The sequence below is a fragment of the Nicotiana tomentosiformis genome, chromosome 8 (genome assembly GCF_000390325.3).
Source record: "Nicotiana tomentosiformis chromosome 8, ASM39032v3, whole genome shotgun sequence".
Taxonomy (NCBI): domain Eukaryota; kingdom Viridiplantae; phylum Streptophyta; class Magnoliopsida; order Solanales; family Solanaceae; genus Nicotiana; species Nicotiana tomentosiformis.
In genome coordinates, this window is record NC_090819.1 from 68,820,966 (window position 1) to 68,840,727 (window position 19,762).

Sequence of the window (19,762 nt, forward strand, 5' to 3'; positions counted from 1 at the left end):
TAACTTGCTAACCCCAAGAAACTCCTGATCTCGATCGCTATGGTAGTACAAGGCCAACTCTAAACTGCCTTGATCTTCCTAGGATATACCTTAATACCCTCACCTGATACAACATGCCCCAAGAACGCCATAGAATCTAACTAGAATTCGCACTTAGAGAACTCAATATATAGCTTATGTTCCCGTAAGGTCTGAAGTACAATTCTCAAATGATGCTCGTTCTCCTCCATACTGTGCGAGTATATCAATATGTCATCAATAATGATAATGAAAAATGAGTCCAGATATGGCCTGAACACCTAGTTCATCAAATCCATAAATGTCGCCGGGGTGTTAGTCAAGTCGTAGGACATTATTAGAAACTCATAGTGCCCATACCTAGTCTGGAAAGCCGTCTTCGGCACATCCGAAGCACAAATCTTTAGTTGATGATACCTAGAACTCATGTGGATCATAGAGAACACCCTAGCACCCTATAACTGGTCAAACAAAGCATCAATACATGGTAATGGGTAATTGTTCTTAATTATAACTTTGTTCAACTAGCGGTAATCAATGCAGATCTGCATACTCCACCCCAAGGCGAGACACTCGGCCTGACGAACCACTTCCCGAGCAACTCCTCAAGTTGTTCCTTCAACTCGTTCGGAGCCATGCGATACGGTGGCATAGAGATAGGATGGGTGGCTGGTGCCAAATCTATACTGAAATCGATATCATAATCTAGTGGCATGCCTGGTAGATCAGAAGGAAACACATCGGAGAACTCCCGCACCATGATCACTGAATCAATCGTAGTAGTCTCTGTAGCGGTATCCCAAACATAAGGCAAATAGGCCAAACAACCCTTCTCGACCATATGTCGATCCTTCAAGAAAGATATAAATTGACTAGGTGTACTGATAAATAAACCCCTCCACTCTAATCTAAGAAACTCTGGCATCGCCAAGGTAACAGTCTTGGCATGGCAATCTAGAATGGCATGGTACGGAGACAACTAGTTCATGCCTAGGATGACTTCAAAGTCAGTCATATCAAGCAACAGAAGATCCGCTCTGATCTCATAACCACAGAAAGTCACAATACAGTACAGGTAAACCCGATCCATAATAACAGAATCAACCATTGGCGTGGACACATATATAGGAGCACCCAAGGACTCACGAGAGACATCCAGATAACGAGAAAATAGAGAAGAAACATATAAATATGTATACCCTGGATCAAATAGTATTGAAGCATCCTTACCGAAGACAAAAATAATACATATGCAAGGCGTCTGAGGCTACTACATCTAGTTTGGCTAGAAAGGCATGGAACTAGCTGGAGCACTACCTGGATGGCCTCCACTTCTAGGACAACCAATACCCACATGCGGAGGCTCCCCCTTTGACCCGCTGGCTGGGCGGTGCGGCAGTAGGTGCGATGATCATAGACTAATGGCCTTGTTGTACTACCTTTCCCCGAAGCCTAGGGAAAAATCTCCTCATATGACCGAGCTCCCCGCCCTCATAGCAACCTCTCAATGCAGATGATGACTGACCCTAGGTCTGACCCTGGTGACCTGAATAACCACTAGAAGAACCCTGAATAGCCAGTGGACGGTAAGAGCTCTCTAGAATGGCACTAAAATAAGGCCGTACTGGAGCACCCCGCAAAGTCCTTGGTACTGAATACACGGGCCTGCTAGACTGTCCCATCACAAATTGACCTCTGCCCCCAGACGGAGCACCACTGAATCCTCCCAAATATCGAGGTAGCTTGTCCCTTGGTTCATGCTTCCGGCTCTGCTGATGGAGACCCTCGATCCTCCGAGCTATCTCCATAACCTGCACGTAGATTTCCCTATCTCATCCTCTCAGACCATAGTAACCTGGATGCTATAATGCAAGCATGCAATAAACCTCCGCACTCTCTATGAATCTGTGGGGAGTATCATAAGTGCGTGGCGAGACAACTCAGAGAACCTCGCCTCATAATCGTACACCAACATCTGACCCTGATAGAGCCGTTCAAATTGTCCCTGGAACTCTCCCCTCTGAGAGGATGGGATATATCTCTCTAGAAAAAAGACGTGTGAACTGGTCCCAAGTAAAGGGAGGTGAACCTACTGCCCTGCTATAGAGATAAGACTGTCACCATCTACGGGCCTTGCCCTCCAATTGAAATGTGGCAAAGTCCACCCCGTTGGACTCCATTACTCCCATGTTGTGCATCTTGTCTCTGTAATGATCAATGAACCAACTGCGTCATATAATTGTGGTTGGTCTAATACTACCATGTTCAACCACTTCTGCTACTCAATGATCGCGGCTGGTCTGTGCTCTTATATAGCCGCTGCAACTAGTTGAGCCCCGCCTGTAGGTAGTGCACTCGGAGTCTGATATATGGCAGCATCGTGCCTTAGAACCTGAGCGGTAGGGGTCTGTCCTCCCCCTACCGCATATGATGTGTCTTGGTCTATTGGAAATAAACCAAATGCGTCATGTAATCCATGAACCGCAACGTGCGACCCATGACCTCCTGAAATCCTGGTGCAGACGTAAAATCTATCGGGGTCGGCTCAGTTGTAGGTGCCTCATCCTTCTCCTCAATGACAGGATCCTTCACTAGTGGTGCAATTGGAGCATCTCTAGGATGCCCTCGTCCTCTAATAGGAGCTGGAGCCGTCCCTCGACCTCTACCTCATCCTCTAACAACAGAGGGGGCAACTCCTCTACTGTCGGGCACGTTCTCACCATCTATAAGAGAATAAGAGAAATATACTTAGCACAACATCTACTGCATGATGAGAGATGACGAAAATGACGTTTCCTAACACACTATAGCCTCTCGAAGATAACCACGGACGTCTCTGCACCGATCCGCAAGACTCTAATAGGCTTGCACATGACCTCTGAGACCTATATGAACCTAGTACTCTGATACCAAGCTATCACGACCCAGTTCGCACTATAGGCCGTGAACTATCCATTTGATTGTTGATTTTATTATTTTTAAAGTCATGTATATTATTTAATAAAGAAATCAAGAGTAAGTAGTCACGGTGATGTAAAGCATAAAATAAAATATAAGAGAGAAGTAGTGATATTAGTAGACAAAAACCATAAATATCTACTAGCAATTCCCAAAACCTAGTGTGAGAAGTGCACGAGCAACCTAGTAGAATATACAAAAAACCCTAAAGCTAATCCCAAAGCAAAGTAGACAGAAATAATAAATACAACAAGAGGAGGCTCCAGGTACTGCAGAACGGAGCATAGGAAGCAACTCACCACTTGACCTCCAGGTAACGGGGATGCGCGCCTGATTGGCCACCCGATGTACCTACCTCAGATCATGCATAATAAGTGCAGAAGTGTAGCGTGAGTACGTAAATAACGTATACCCAGTAAGTATCTAGTCTAACCTCGAAGAAGTAGTAATGAGGGGTCGAGATTGACACTTACTAGAGGTCAATAAATAAAGTACAGGAATTATAAATAGTCATGAAATACAACATTAACAAACAATGGAATAAGAAATGATAAATAATGATTCTTTAACATAATATCAATTTAAAACCTCCAGGTATCACATGCTAACACGTAAAACAAAAACCACCAAGTAATTATCAATTCTCAACTCAAGAAAGAGATATCAAGTATAATCGGACTCCTAGCATCATCAAGCAAGATATATACTGAGGTCGTACTGTCCGATCTAGAATAGTGTATACACTGCTGAAGGTCGAACAGCACGAACTGTAGATGCATCTAAATATACTGCCGAGACGTTCGTCCCGATCCTCGGGAATAGAGAAACTCTATAATTACAATCCGCATCTACAACATAAGAATAGTACTCAAAGAAGGCATAATTTCCATTATCAATCAAGTATTTCGCCAAAACTCAAAACAATGAAGCTCGATCTCATAAAATCCCATAAACAATTTCAATTATAAGTTCAAGTAATTAAACTAACAAGTTGGGTTCAGATAATATAAATATTGCATGGTAAAGTCCTAAGTCTACCCGAACATAAGTACGGTTTTTAGCTGCGTACGGACTCTCGTCACAACGCGCATACGTAGTACCCACGATTATTAGAAAACAACAATTTAAAACACCTATGGGGATAATTTCCTCGTACAAGGCTAGGCAAGAGACTTACCTCATTTTCAAGTCCTCTTCGCGGTCCACAAATCACACTAATATCCTCAAATCGGTGCCGAGCAATTCAAAACTAGCCCAAGGTCATACAAACTAATCAATATATGCTCAAAAGTTCATAATTTAACTTTAGAGTAATTACCCAACCAAATTTGGAAGATTCCTAAAATTAATCCATGGGCCCACGTGCCCGGATTCCGAAACATTTCATAAATAAATGTTACCCATAACTTCAAGAACATAAATATATAATTTCTACTCAATTCCATAATTATTTTCGTGGTCTAATCTCATTTTTACCAAAACCTAGGTTTTTCTACAAAATCCTAAAATTTTCACAATTTACATGTTAAAATATGTTGCACCCTATTTTGCACGAGTCAAAACAAGATGCAACTTTTGGTTTCTCTATTGTTGATGAAAGAATGTCGCCACCTAATAGTTAAAAGTATACTAGGGTACCTATTTGATTACTAAAGGCATATTCTTTATTAGTTTGCTAACCAGTGAGATTTTGGATAAGAGTACTTGTGCTTCTAAGGGGAAGGTGTCACGCACCCCTTAAAATTTTCGTGAGGTAGCTCCAAAGGATTTAGACTAGGTTTAAAGGGTTAGATGTTTGTATCTATCTTAATTAGTATTATAGAGGCATGGCTTACTGTTTATCTAAATGAGAGTATGATGTTGAAAGGGATCCGAGATTTAAAGGGGTATGAGTTTAGAAAGAGTCTTGAAACTATTGTTGGTGTAATTAAAAGAGTTCTAAAATCGAATGGTTTGCATAGAGCATGTAGGAAATATTTTTTTTTTTAAAGAATAGATGTTCATATAATTCAAAGATGTTATAAGCAAATGAGTCTGAGGTATACCTTGACTTCTGAAATTACTTAAATCCTAGACGTGAGGGGATATTTGAAAGTCTTTGGTAGGTGGCAACACTCAAGTTTTGAAAGAGCCAATTTCTTTTAAGAGGCTAGTCTTGCGATCCGTTTCTGGTTTTGAAAAAAAAGGGGTTGTCGCCTTTGGCTAAATTATTTTTAACTTCAAAATCTGCATGAAAAGGTTAGTAAAACATTGTATTAACAACATGAGCAGCACATGATTGATGAATAGTTACTACCTAGTATTTCTTTTAACCCTATGTTCTTTAAGGCTTGCCTAAGTTATTTATGTAATTCAAAAGGTAAAGCAAAACACTAAATCAAATATGATGAGAGCAATGTTATATACCTGTAAGAGAATATAAATAACGAGATGTAATAAAGCAGTAAAGGGGTAAGGAGTGACTCTGGTTTGGGCCTGAAAGAGGTAGGCCCAGCAATCAACATGGACGCACAGCAGTAAACTCCAGACTTTTGGATGCACTGATACGAGTCTTAGGAGTTGTCCAGACTTTCGGATGCACTGAAAACCTTTCGTTATCCTTAACCACTAAACCAAAAAGGAATAATTAATATGAATAGATTAGAAGCTAAGGGTAAAGCTCCACTCAAGGTCAAAGCCTCCTTTTAATCCCCTGACACTTCAAAGTTCCCAAGTGTCTCAAGGGCCCAGGGCAATGCTTCTGCTAGGGAGAGCAGCCCAACCAAGAGTTAAAATCTACTAACCATTAATGACTCACTCTTCCCCACAAATTTAAGTGCAAATGAAGCACTTTCAATGTAAACCAATCACCATTGCACTACCATACCACAAAAGTATATATCTCTCTTATTAGGACCAAAACAAATATCATAAGGGGCACAAGGCAGTTTTATTTATATTTTATAACCATATTTCCAAAACCAAGTAGATGATTAACACATTAAACAAGTCCAAAAGGCTAAGTTTCAGACACACATAAAGGTAGAGATATTATCATGCTACTAATAAAGAACCAAACACCTGAGATCAGGTATCTTAAAGATAGAGAAAGCGCATACAGTTCAATTCTTCAACAGTTTATGAATACATATGTATTTGCCTTGACATCCCTTAATTAGACTAAACACTGATTGGTTTAAATCAAATATTGTCTTTATCACATACAAGTTAACAATACTACTGGAGGCTTTTCAAATATACCAACAAGGATTTAGACAAACAGTCATAGTCAGAACCTCTGCAGATATTGTCAGAGATAACAAAATACAATCAAAGTTTCAACAAGATTAAAGGTTTACAAATTTGAATGGAACTTCTAAGAGTGCTCAACGGAATCTCATGCCACCAATCTTATCTATCTTTGAAATTAATGATATAATCACCTCTCTCTAATAATGCTAACCTCACACAAATCTCACTAAGAATAAGCAGGTTGTTATATCCAAGCACCACCAATAAGAGATTTTTTTTAGAGTTCACAAACTAGGTTCAATTCATTTTAAAAGAGTGAGAGAGCTTAATGCAATTTCAAGACAGTGCAAACATGTATGAAATCATTGAAGAAGCAGAATAAGTGAAGGATCACCAAAATATATACAAAGGCACTTAGCAGAGATCATAAACTAGGTCTTGGCCCGTATTAGATGCTGAGTTGTTAGCTTCATTTAGGAATATCTTAAGAGCATTAACAGAGTTGTTTGTGTTGGTTGACAGGCAGATATTACCCTAAGCATGTGACATGATTGCTTTCTTTTCAAAGAGCTCTAGGTCTCACATTCACGATGTCTTTATTTGAAGGTTAGAGCACAATGCAATATTCAGTCAAAGCATATAATCTCAAAGTCTTTCATTAGTTCTAATAGTGGACTACAGTGGATTACAGTAGACTCGAAATAGAAAGAGGACGGCAGGATTCACGGATAGGGAAGCAGATTGAGTGTTTGAGGTTTAATTTTTGTGACCTTGCACCGATTTGTGTAAGGTTTCTTTATTGATGGCAGGTGAAGGGGATGAGAGAAAACAGAGAGTTTAGGGAAAGAGGGGTAGTTGGGACAGAGTGAAATGATTTTAGGGTTAGACCAGTCGGTCTCTTAGTTAAAGTGAAAGGATTAGATCTGGGTCGTTGATCTTTTATATCAACGGTCCTGATATTTTAAGGAGTTAATAATTTTGATAGGGAATTTTGGTGTCCGTTGGATCTATGTGATCCAACGGTGAGGATTAAATCTTCTGGGTATTTTACAATTAAGAGGAAAATGGGAGTTAAAACATAGATCGTTGATCAAACGGATTGACGGTCTGGATTAAATGTGTTTCTATTGTGAGTGATTGGGATGGGTGACGTGGCGAAGTCTGATTGGTTCGATGAGAGTGGCATGGATTGCCAAATTGGAAGGGAATGAGGTTGTTTGGACTAGGTATTCTTCCGGATTGGACTTGTCATTTGGGCCAAAATAAATTTAAATGATGGCCATCTTGTATTTAATAGAGAATTACAATTATAGCCTTTAGCCATTTTCATCCTTTTTGAAATTAAATTACTTAGACTTAATTATTTCCAATAAAATTCAATAAAATTATAATTATCATATACACTACTAATATTGTAAAATAATGAATTATAAAATTACGTACCCTACTTTCCAAACAGTAAGATTAGTTTCGAATTATTGCAATGGTAGACTAATTAAATAAAATCAAAGAAATAATTAATTAAACTAATTGCAAGACCTATGTAATATATATTAGGTTATTTTATTAATCATAAAATAGTAAGTATGATATATTTATAATTACAATTATAAAATAAAATTATAATACAAAAATACAAAATTAATTTTGTAAAAGTAGGTGTTATTGATTAATATATACAAAAACATTCATTGTATATCATTATGTATAAATAAGTTAATTTTAAAAAGGATGGTCAAAATTGGCCGTCAACAAAATCAACTCATAATCTATGTATTAAACTCACATTATGTAGAAATTACGCACCTCAAGGTATTAGGTGAAAAACCTTCTCAAAAGAGCTCTAAGATCAGGCAAAGTTTAAGAGAAATGAACAAAAGGAGTCTAAGTCCTGATTTTAATCAAGCTTCTGCCCAGTGAATCCTTCTTCGAGATCGTGACAATTCCCTCATGATCGCGAAGGCAAAATAGCCAAGGCTCTGTAAAATGCACTTCGCAAATGCGAAGGCTTGACTTATCCTATGCGAATGCGTGAGCCTCTTCCCGAACGCAAAGACCAATAATATGATCCCTCCCTAGCTGGCCTTACCATACAGGAAGGTGAAACCACATACGCGAAAGCGATGACCAATAGCCCAGAGCATCGCGAACGTGAAGAACGAAATTTCTCTAGCCCAATTCCATCATCGCTAACGCGGAGCCTCGCGTTAGCGAAGAAGGAAACCTGAACAGTAAATTGCAAAAATTTGAACATAGCTCCGGGTGGTCCGAAACTCATCCAAGCCACCTGGAACCCGTTCAACTGCGCCAACAAGTCCATAAACATAATACGGACCTGCTTGAACCCTCAGAAAACATAAAACAACATCAAAACTAAGAATCGCAGCCCAAAACCAAATTAATCAACTTATGAATTTCAAACTTCTTTAACTAGCTCCGAACGCGTCGAGTTATACTTAGACAATTCGAAATGACACCAAATATTGCGTACGGGTCATAAATTACCATACGGACCTATTCCCTGGCTCAAAATTTCAACGGACATCGATAACATCAAAGTCTACTTCAAACCAAATTTAAAGAACTTGAAAACCTTCAATGCGCCAACTTTCAACAAAGAGCGCCGAAATACTCCCGCATCACCCAAACTCGATCCGAAAATACGCCTTAGTCCAAAATCATCATATGAACCTATTGGAACTATCAAATCCCGGTTCCGAGATCGTTCACTCAAAATGTTGTTCCGAATTCATCCTGAACCTGTCCAAAATCAAACCAGCCGTCCCCACAAGTCATAAAACAGTAAAAGCATATACGGGGAGTCTTAATTAGCACAACGGGGATCTAGAAAGTAAAATGACCGGTCGGATAGTTACAACTTTTTATAATAAATTTAGCTTATGACTCTTGGCAGGTTAAGGATACCAACGCCATATGTTCAGACTCCTATAAATTTTTTTGTTTTGTTTTGTTTTTATTTTTTGAATGTATATATAGGTTTTGGGGTGGAGTTCTTGGAGGCATTCTTGGGACTAATCCCTTTTTTTACAAGGGCCGTGTTATTTCATAACCTCTTGTTATTCCCATGGCCAAATTCAACGGACGAGGTATTGGTTCAGTGCTAACTCTCCAAGAATACTTAATAAGGTAATTTTCTGTTTTATCCATATAAAGTATGATCAAAACATGCAACTTTTTCTGTTTTTGAATTTTATCACGTGCCTATCATTCTTAATTTTGATGAATTAATAAGAGACCTTTTTTTAACATTTATCTGTGTAGACAATTGGTGAAGCTGTTGCAGATTGGTTCTTTGAGAAAGCAAGGTTTCAACATATATACCCTTGTGCTAGAGATTGCAAGCTTATAAGATAGTGAACTTCATGAGACTTGATTCTGTTTCAGATATGTAAAACCGATCAAGTACTATTTAGTGATTGAGAAACAAAATTCTCTGACAATTATGTGCTTGCGGAGAATTCTGTGTTAAGGGTCGCTATCTTAACACAGTACTGTCCTTAAATCTTTTGCTGTATTCAAATTGAACAAAGCAGTAGCATCGTTAATAAAATATCGTTTACCATTTACATATGATCATGAAATCTACAAAGAACTGGATTGATAATTTATCAGTCATCCTCTTCTTTGTTAGCAAGAGGTCGTAAGCGTTGATAAGACGATTAATGAATTGTCAACAAATATTTTCTTAATTAATTAATGAGACTTCATTAATGTTTCTACTGAAACGATTTAGTGAAGAGAGACATATCAGTTCATTCGAACATATGAACTTTTTCAGCTCTTAATTAAAATTAATGAAATGTTTGTTCATCCATAATGTGCGTTACAGATCTAAATACTATTAATTGCTCCCTCTATTTATACCTGCAACCTTGTCTTGGGAAGAGGTAAAGCATTGTTGTGCTATTAAAAGAAAGGGGCAAGCAGAAATTTTTAATTATCCTTGTGTGTATTTGTTTGTTATTCTCTGCCTTTTTCTTCTTAATATCTGTGTTCTATTATTTCAACAATTTCCGTTCTTTTACACTTCAAATTTTTAGGTTAAAAATGTCTTCTAATTGGTAATGGCAGAAAATATTTCATTTCATATACAACAAGAGCATTTGAGAAATATTTGCACACTGAAATATCGCATACAGATGCAATAGTAAAATTGTTGTGTCAATAACATTAAGGTATATTTAAAATTATGGAAAAGGCAAAACTACTGACGAAGCGAGAGCGACGATGATATTTGGGCACGAGCGAATTAAAACAATTTGAGATGCCAGTGGAACCAAAATGGAGCTCACTTGATAGAAAAGATATTATATTTCGAGAAAAAGAGAGCATGAATATAATTTTAAATCAATATTAATTTGAGAAGATATTCTTGAATGTGGTATTGCTTTTTAAGTTACACATAATATCTAAGTGGCTTATGAAATATTTTAACGCAGGTAATAGAAACTTATTTATTTATCCTCGCAGGAAATATAAATACAAGGATGGCTTGTAACCGAATGATGCTATTGGAGCAGATCTGTGCGTTTTTCTTCATAATGTACTCTATGAAATTAGTAAATTGTAAAACATATCCTCCATCAGTAGAAGAAGATTGTGTTTGGCAGTGCTTTGACTATATGAGGGAGTCAGTAGGCGACTATTATTCGTCGCATGATGAGTTAGAGCGCAAATGTAGAGATGGAGTACCAGGATTTGAATGTGATTTCAAGATGTTTTAATTCCTCATCAACAGTATACGAGTTTTTAAAGGGATTTGTAATGGTCCTGAATGACTCCACTCACTATCTTATTTGGATTGGATCGATTGTTAGATGTGTTTACATGGTATTAGAATGAAAATATTGGTAAACCATTATTAATAAATGTAATTCTCAACACATTTTATCGTACATTTTACTAAAATTTGGGTCTAATGTCACTGAGCTTTTTTATCAATATACTTGGATTTACGGGGTGATACACCAAATTAAAGGTCTACGAATCTAGTTTCCAATGCATTAAATCATTCGTCGACTGATATCGGAGTAGACTGCGCAGACAGCCCTTAAGGGACCCACTTGGTCGGTGGCCGACCTTCACCTATTTTTATCTTGTTTTTTGGATGAGCTTTGCTCATTTTTCGACCTCCTTCCTTCTTCAAACTCTCCAAATGAATCACACGTAATATGTCATGCTCCTATCATTATCACTTTTTCTAACATGCTTTTGGAGGCTTCATGTTTCATTCCGGCTTATCAGGTTGCTTCTTATTGACGCTCTTATTTTATTTTTATTTTTTTCTCTTTTTCTTCTTATTTTTTTCAATCACGCCTCATTTTATCCTTCATCTTAGAATCGTTGAAAAATATTTTGATCGAACCTTTTGGGGGTTGCCTACGTATCATGTCGCCGCATGAATCAGATTATTACGTAGTTCAAGGACATGACCATTTTCGAATTTGTATAAAACAAAATCCTTCTATTGTTTTTTTTAATACGAGACCCAAAAACAAAATTACATAAAGACGAACATCTAAGAAAGAACACACTTTTTAAGATAAATATCAAAAGAAAAAGACTTAACACACCAAAAGACTCTTACAGACTCAATGACAATAAATGAACAATTAATGGACGGCCAAGTAAAAGGAGACTGTAATCTCTGCGGGAGAATCAAATGGCATCACTTTAGTCAAAGCACTTATTCCTGCGGCTGACCCCCAACATCGCGATATATCCTCTCTAGGTCTGTAGATATGTGACGGGCGACGTTCAATGATACTTCTGCAAACCGCTCAGGCGTCATTCAATGGAAACTCCTGCATGCTCGGGAGTTGTATGTGGCTACCTCGAGGATCTTTCCATTAATGTGTTCTTGAGCCAAATACAACTCTTGATTTCGCTGACCACGAGTCTCAGCTAGATCCAGCGCATCATGCTAGCGCTCCAAGGCCATATCTCTGCGGCGCCGAATTTCTAGTGACTCTCCCTCCAACCGATTGATCATACTTTGGTATTGATGTCTTTCTATTTCAAACTCCGCTATCTGGCGCTCCTTGATTGACTCAAATCCCCCTATCTGATCCCTTAGACCTTGGATTAATGGAACAAAACCTCTGCATTCATGATCACGAACTACCTTGAACTAGCCTTCTCTTTCTTCTTGTTGTTGAGCGATAGTGATCATTTTTTCTATCTAATTTGAACTTTGAATGCTCGCCTCTCTTGTGCCCGCTAAGCCTTTTCCCGCTCAAAATCAGCCTGTTGTATGTACATGGCTTTCTCCAGAGTGCCCTTATCTTCTTGTAAAATGTCAATACGGTATTGGTACTCTCATGCCACTTCCCTTCCGATTTCTCTAACTCTGGCCTTGATCTCTTCCTCCCAATCAAATGCATTCCATATGGCTCTTTCTGGCCTTTGCTCTGGGATAGCTTGGTTGTGAAACCACTCAAGGTATGCAACCCCGGATGCTTCGCATCCGTAGTCTCCTCTGTCAGCCTTTGGTAATTTGGTCATAACTTCTTGTAGAAATGTCTGATTAACGAACGGTTTGAAGCGTTAGAAACTAGACTTGAAGATCTTTTATTTAATAGATTATGCATCACATAAATCCTTAGATATATGTATATACTCTCGTCCTAAGTTAGGTCTTGTGCCTAAACATAACAAATCGATCCCGAATGACCTCAAAATTTGCACACAAGTCGTAAATGACGTAACAAAGCTATTTAAATTTTCGGAATCGAAATCCAAGCCCGATACATCAAGGTCAACTCCCGGTCAACACTTTTCTTTTAAGCTTCTTAAATAAGGATTGTTCTTCCAATTCAATTCCGAACCTTCCAAAACCAAATTCGACCGCACACACAAGTCATAATACATATTACGAAGTTGCTCGGGACCTTAAGTCGCTGAATGGAACGTTAATTCTCAAAACGACAGGTCGGGTCGTTACAGTTTGATTTACTAAGGGTCACAACATACGTTGCACATACAAGGGCAGACTCACCGGCATCGCTTTACCGAAATTGAAGTTGTCAATATCGTTATACACTACTAGAAATTCGGCAAAAACCGACCACGGTCGACCGATCAATTTTGGTCGGTCAAAAAACTGGCCAAAAAATCGACCAAAGTTGGTCGGTTTTTCAAAATATTTTATTTTTTAATTTTTTTTTACGAAACCGACCAACTTTAATCTGTTTTCTTTGGCGCAAAAATTTGGAAAATTATTTTTGAGTCCCGCGAAATTTATTTTTCAAGAAACCGACCAACTTTGCTCAGTTTTTTATTTAAAATAAATTAAAATTAATATTAAAAAAATGACCGATTAGGCTAGTCATTTTAAAAAACCGACCAAATTCGGTCGGTAATTTTATTTTTTATTAAAATCGACCAACTTTGGTCGGTTATTTTAGTGCGAAAATACAATTAAAGAGTATAAATGAAATAAAAGATAGTCTTAAAATAAAATGCACCAATGGTCTAGTGGTAGAATAGTATCCTGCCACAGTACAGACTCCGATTCAATTCCCAGATAGTGCATTTTTTAATTACATAATTAAAATACCGACCAACTTTGGTCGGAAAAAACAGACCAACTTTGGTCGGTTTTTCGGCAAATTATTTTTTGAATTTAATTGACCGACCAAAGTTGGTCGGTAATTTCCGACCAACTTTGGTCGGTATGCCCTTCCGACTTTCAAAATACCGTCCACACGTAAATGGTCGCGTTTTGGACGGTTATTGGCCATTACCGACCCACTTTGGTCGATTATTTTGGATGGTTTTGCTCGGACTTTTAGTAGTGATACTTCCTTCCGTTCCACTTTATGTGAACTTATTTATTTTTTGGTCCGTTTCAAAAAGAATGACCCCTTTCTAAATTTGAAAATAATTTAACTTAAACTTTCAATTCTGCCCTTGATGATAAGTTTTTATAACCACATAAATACTATGGACTCCTTTCTGACATGTTTAAGACCACACATTTCAAAAATTTTTATTTTTTCTTAAATTTCGTGCCCAGTCAAACAAGTTCACATAAATTGGAACAGAGAGTAATAATTTGTTCATTTTTTTAAATATCAAAACTGCTTATGCAGTGCCCGCTCTTGGGTAAAGCAAATAAAGTCATGGTTTTAGGCCCCAAAATTTTGGGTAAAGAAAATAAAGTCATGGCTTTAGGCGTCAAAAATTTTGGGGCCCCAGTTTTCACTACTAGTATGTTTATAAATTAATTCTCTTAAAAATTGAGTATTTTAAAATAAAATTAATTAGAAAAATAATAGAATAGGAAAAGAAAACTTCACAATAGATTTGAACAAAGTGTTTTTAATTTTATATATAGTGATAACACTACAACATTATGTATATATAGCTACAAATTCTTAGCTATATGTATGAAAATCGTGGCTAATACCTAACAATAGCCACTAAAATTAAACTTCCGTGGCTATTTATAATTTCATAAAAAACTTTAGCTACAAAATTAAATTGGCAAAGCTAATTTATCATTTTTGCTATATTTGCTAACTGTCGTGGCAATAATTACCCAAATAGCTACAAATTTATTGCTACAATAAATTTTTGTAGCTAATAATATTTTTTTGCCACGCATTTGAAGTTACTGTAGCAATAACAGCTTTATAGCCACAAAAAATTACCTCTAACAAAATGTTATAGCTAAATAGATATTTTTTCCTCAAGTTATAAAAGCATGTGGCAATAACTAGATTAAAAGCTATAAACTTTTTACTACAACGATATTTTGTAGCTAATTGTGAGTTTTTGCCACACGTCTGAAATTACTGTAGCAATATTAATCTTTTAGACACAAAATATTATTAGAGACAAAATGTTGTAGCTAAATAGGTATTTTTTCTTCAATTATAAAAATTTGTGGCAAAAACTAACTTAATAGCTACAAACATATTCTGATATAATAAAATTTTGTATCTAAACATAAATTTTTGTCACGTGTTTGAAGTTACTGCAACTATAACATGTTAGCCACAATAATGATTTGAAATAAATATTGAATATAAAAACTATTTTAAAATTCAAATTATAAGAAACCGAGAACATCGTTGGCTTAATAGCTACAATTATTTGTTATGATAGAATGATATAACCACGACAGTCAAGAGAGACAATAAACTTCCGTAGTTAGTTATAATTTTTGTCATGCGCTTGAAGTTACCATATCAATATTATTTACCATAATAAATTAGTTGTTAAAAAAAATCATAGTTAAATAAATATTTTTTGCTTTCATTACAAAATCAATATAAGAGTTTGTCCAAAAATTAGAGAAGTTTTATGAAAATAAATTTTAAATATAAAAAGTTAGATTTTTCCTACAATGTAGAAAAGTTAGTAAGGGCATATAATTGAAAATTTAATTAATTCTCGAATAACAAAGATTAAAGTTTAAAAAAAAAAAAAAATCAATAATAGATCATGTGTACACTTACTTATGGCATCAATGTTTATCAACTAACTTCTTGACTTATTAACCTCATACTTTATTTTATGTATATTTGGTCCTTTATTATTTTAAATAAGAATTTAGTATAATTTATTATATTTAAGCACTTATTTTAAAATAAGTACTCATATAGAAGACTTTAATAGTTTGTAGAGATATGTATGTATGGTACTTAATTATTTTAAATAAGTACTTAAAGCAATTTCATATATCTAAGCACTTATTTTTTAAATAAGTACTAATATTCATTATAGTCTTTCAAAAACTAAGTTTTCCGATTATATAAACTTAATATTATAACATGGTTAATATTTAAGTCCATAACAAAAATAACTATATTGCAATTCTTACAAAATAAGTATTACTCATAGGTTTGAATTATATTTATAAAGAACGCAATTGAATATATCTAATTCATGTGTAAATAACTAATTATATATATAGAATTTATACAGCTATAAGCTCGTATCCATTACATTGTATATATAATCAAGATGATAAAAAAGTCATATAAATTTGGTCCTTTATTAATCTAATAATTTATTAATTATCATAAAACTCATTATCTATCGAAACAATTGACAGTTTAATATGGTTCTCATACTTGATCATGTTTCATCTCTCTTGTGACTATAAAGTTTTATTTCAAAAATAAGAATTTAATATGTTTGTTATTAAAGTATATGACTCAACTAACTAGTATATTATATTTTATATTAAGTAAATTATTACTTTTAACTTTTAATATAATTTAACTAACTATGTGATCTACTTAATTAGACTTAAGTATTTAATTATTTCACATTTAAACAAATATGTTCTTGTATGTAATTATATTGATAACTAATTATATTAAATATAAATATGCATAAAAGCTATTGATGTTGTAATCCATTAAAATTTTAATGAATTAATATTTATAATAAATCTAATTAATTATTAAAAATTAACAATTTCATACAATTTAAATATGAGCATATGACAAAAATAACAACATCATAATTCAATATAAAAAAAGTATTACTACATGTGAGTTATAGTTATATTTTAAATAACTATGCAATTATAGTCATCACTAAACTAGTAGACTTAATCTTTGTTGCTAAATATTTTAAATTCTTTTTGATATTTTATTTTTATATGTTGGACTATATGATACTTGACAATATATTTTGGAATATTATTTTTTCATGGGAATAATTAATTAATTTTATTCTGTTTAATGTTAATTACATATTTATTTTTTGTTGTTTTTCAAATAATGTTTTAAACCATAGTTGTTTACATTTATTAATGGTATTTGTACATAAAAATATTTAAAAGTAAAAGAATATGAAACAATTAGAAACGGAAGCCAATTGGTCAAGTAAAAAGCCCCAAAACCTAGCCCTTCTTTTCTAGCTCCAGCCGCCACACTTCCCTACTCCATCTCCTTTTGTTTTTTTTTTTTTTTTATAAGCAGGGATCTATTACATTAAAATCATAAAACAGAGTTTACATAGTCAACATTGCCCAAAGGTACATCACCTACTTGGCTATTACATAACATAGTAATGTCACGTAGGACATCTTTGTTTCCAAGAGATGCAAGCTTAGATTTGAATTTCTTGTCTCCTTTTGTCTTAAATTTCCAAGACATTACCATCTCCTTTTGTCTCCTTTTGTCTTTTCTTTATCAATCTTATTCAGGTAATTTCTTGCTTCCCAGGATCCTTTTCTATTCTTTTATTTGTCTTTTTTCCCTTCTATTTCGATTTGAATTGTCTTAATTTGTGTGAAATAATAATACTAGTTAATTATAATAAATCAGTATTTGACTATGTTGGAATCTAATTAAGCAATTAATTGTAATATATGTTGGTTCTCTCTTTGAATGAGATTTTATTTTTATATTTTGGGGTTTTTTATTTGTTGAGTTCAATCGAAAATACACGTGTGATTTATGCCTTTTCTCGTTCATGGTTGTAAAAAATTGGTGAAGCTAATAAATGTATTTTTGCTAGTTGTGGTTGATTTACAAGCTATTGTTCTTATGTAGCCTATTTCAAAGAACGCATACTAAATATTCGATTGACTTGAATGAGCGCTCTGACTATTGCTTAGGTATATTGTTGTTCATGTTAATATTTGTTACTTAGGTATGTTATTATTCATGTTAATGTGTGTAGGTTTTTTTGGTGTGGATCTATAATTCTTCCATGAAATAATAGTGTAGGTTTACATATTTGTTTCTTTATTGTGATTCTGTCGAAAGAAAATTTTAGGGCAAAAGATTATATTGTCTTTTGAAATATTTGGAATTTTTTTATTCCTTTTAAGCTAATTGAGAGTTTTATTATCTCATAAAATTGGTCATATTCAGCATGTTAAGGAGATATTCATAAAGATAATACTAATTAAACTATTAGAGAAATATATAAAAAAAAATCATGAGAAGTTAATCTGTAATACTTTTCTATAAAATATATGATTATTTGTACATGTTAAAAATATATGTTTGATCAGTTTGTATCCAGCTGGTGTTGATTTTCTTTATCAAAATTGACAGGCAAATATGTGAAATTAGTAGAGCTCAATTGAAAAGCTAATAGATGTTTGGTCAAACTAAGGTGCAGATGAAGACAATGGCAGGAAAGAAGGGAGAAGATTGTGCAACAATGGGTCTCAAGCAAGATATTAATTAGTACTATAGTTGGCGTCATAGATCAATTATGTACTCTAAATGTTTTGAAATTTAAAAATACAATTATGTATCAGTTGTAACTTACTTTGGAATCTAAAAAATGTATATTCTTAGCTACATTACAAAAATTCTTGTTAACAATTCATGTGACAAAACTTTCAATTTATAGCAATAAAATTATTGAATTGGCAGCTAAATGTATATATAATTGCCACGGAAATATGATTATATATTTTTACTTTCGTAGCAAACGAATATATTTAGCTATAATTCTATATATTTCATGGCAAAAAAGAATAGACTTTTAGCTTCATACGAAAATGTTTGTGGCAAATACTTTAATTCGTAGCTATGAACTGTGGAACTCATCGCTAAATATAAGTACTATTACCACGAGACAAAGCTATAAAAATAGCTACAAAATTTGAATTTTCATGACAAACAAATCAAATCTTTGCTACAAAGATAGCTACAAATTTTATCGTCGTAGCAAAAAAATAAAACCACTTGCTATAAGTATATTTTTCGTGGCAAGATATTTTATCATTACGGCTACAACATAAAAAAATTTCGTAGCAATAAGTATTAGTCCTTAGCCACGAACCAGGTAAAGTTTGTAGCTAACTTTTAGTTACGCTACTACTTGCTACGAATGCTACGGAAAGTTTTTTGTGGCTAGAGTGTTTTGCAACGAAAATTTATATATTTAGCTACAATATATTTTATAACTATAAATGTATAATGTTGTAGTGTAAATATTTGAGATCACTATGTGATGAGAATCTAAAAGAAAAATGCGATAAAAGTCACTATGATATTAAAGGTTTAGACTTATTTTTTAAATAAAAATTGTTAAGAGAAAATGCACAAGTAGAAGTTAATATTCTAATCAATATACTCAATCAAATTAAAATACTTGATTCTTTTCCAAATGCCAATATCACTTATAAAATAGTATTAGAAATGTAAATTGTTGCATCTGCAGAACGAAATATTTCAAATTTAAAGTTTAAAAATATTACCCAAGACCAACAAAGTGTTTTAGAAGTTTTTTTTGGACTCGCCTCTTGGCTCGCTCCTGGACAGAGCGCTATTAAAATGCCTTGAGGCTCATGTGTGAGGCTTAGTTCTGTGAGGTTTATGCCCCCAAGCACTGGACTATGCACCCTAAACATGTCCAACGCTCAACGCTCGTGGTTAGCCCAAGAGTTCCGATGCAAATCATGTGTCGAATTCACTAATTAGCAATGTTGACTCTCAAAATTCTTTAACAAATAAATAATTAAAGTTTTTTTTTCATCTATAGGAGTATGAAAATTGTGAATAACTCAAATAATGAACCTTAGTATTGCATATAAGAATATCATGAGGTG

At 34.5% G+C, this 19,762-nt stretch overlaps 1 long non-coding RNA gene across 1 annotated transcript; it reads left to right on the top strand.

The window, feature by feature from the left end:
• Window positions 1–17,145: 17,145 nt before the first annotated feature.
• On the top strand, window positions 17,146–18,459 carry LOC138896665 (uncharacterized). The gene is made up of 2 exons (XR_011410053.1): window positions 17,146–17,395; window positions 18,255–18,459. It is a non-coding gene; the product is annotated as an uncharacterized lncRNA (long non-coding RNA).
• The last annotated feature ends 1,303 nt before the right edge of the window (window positions 18,460–19,762 follow it).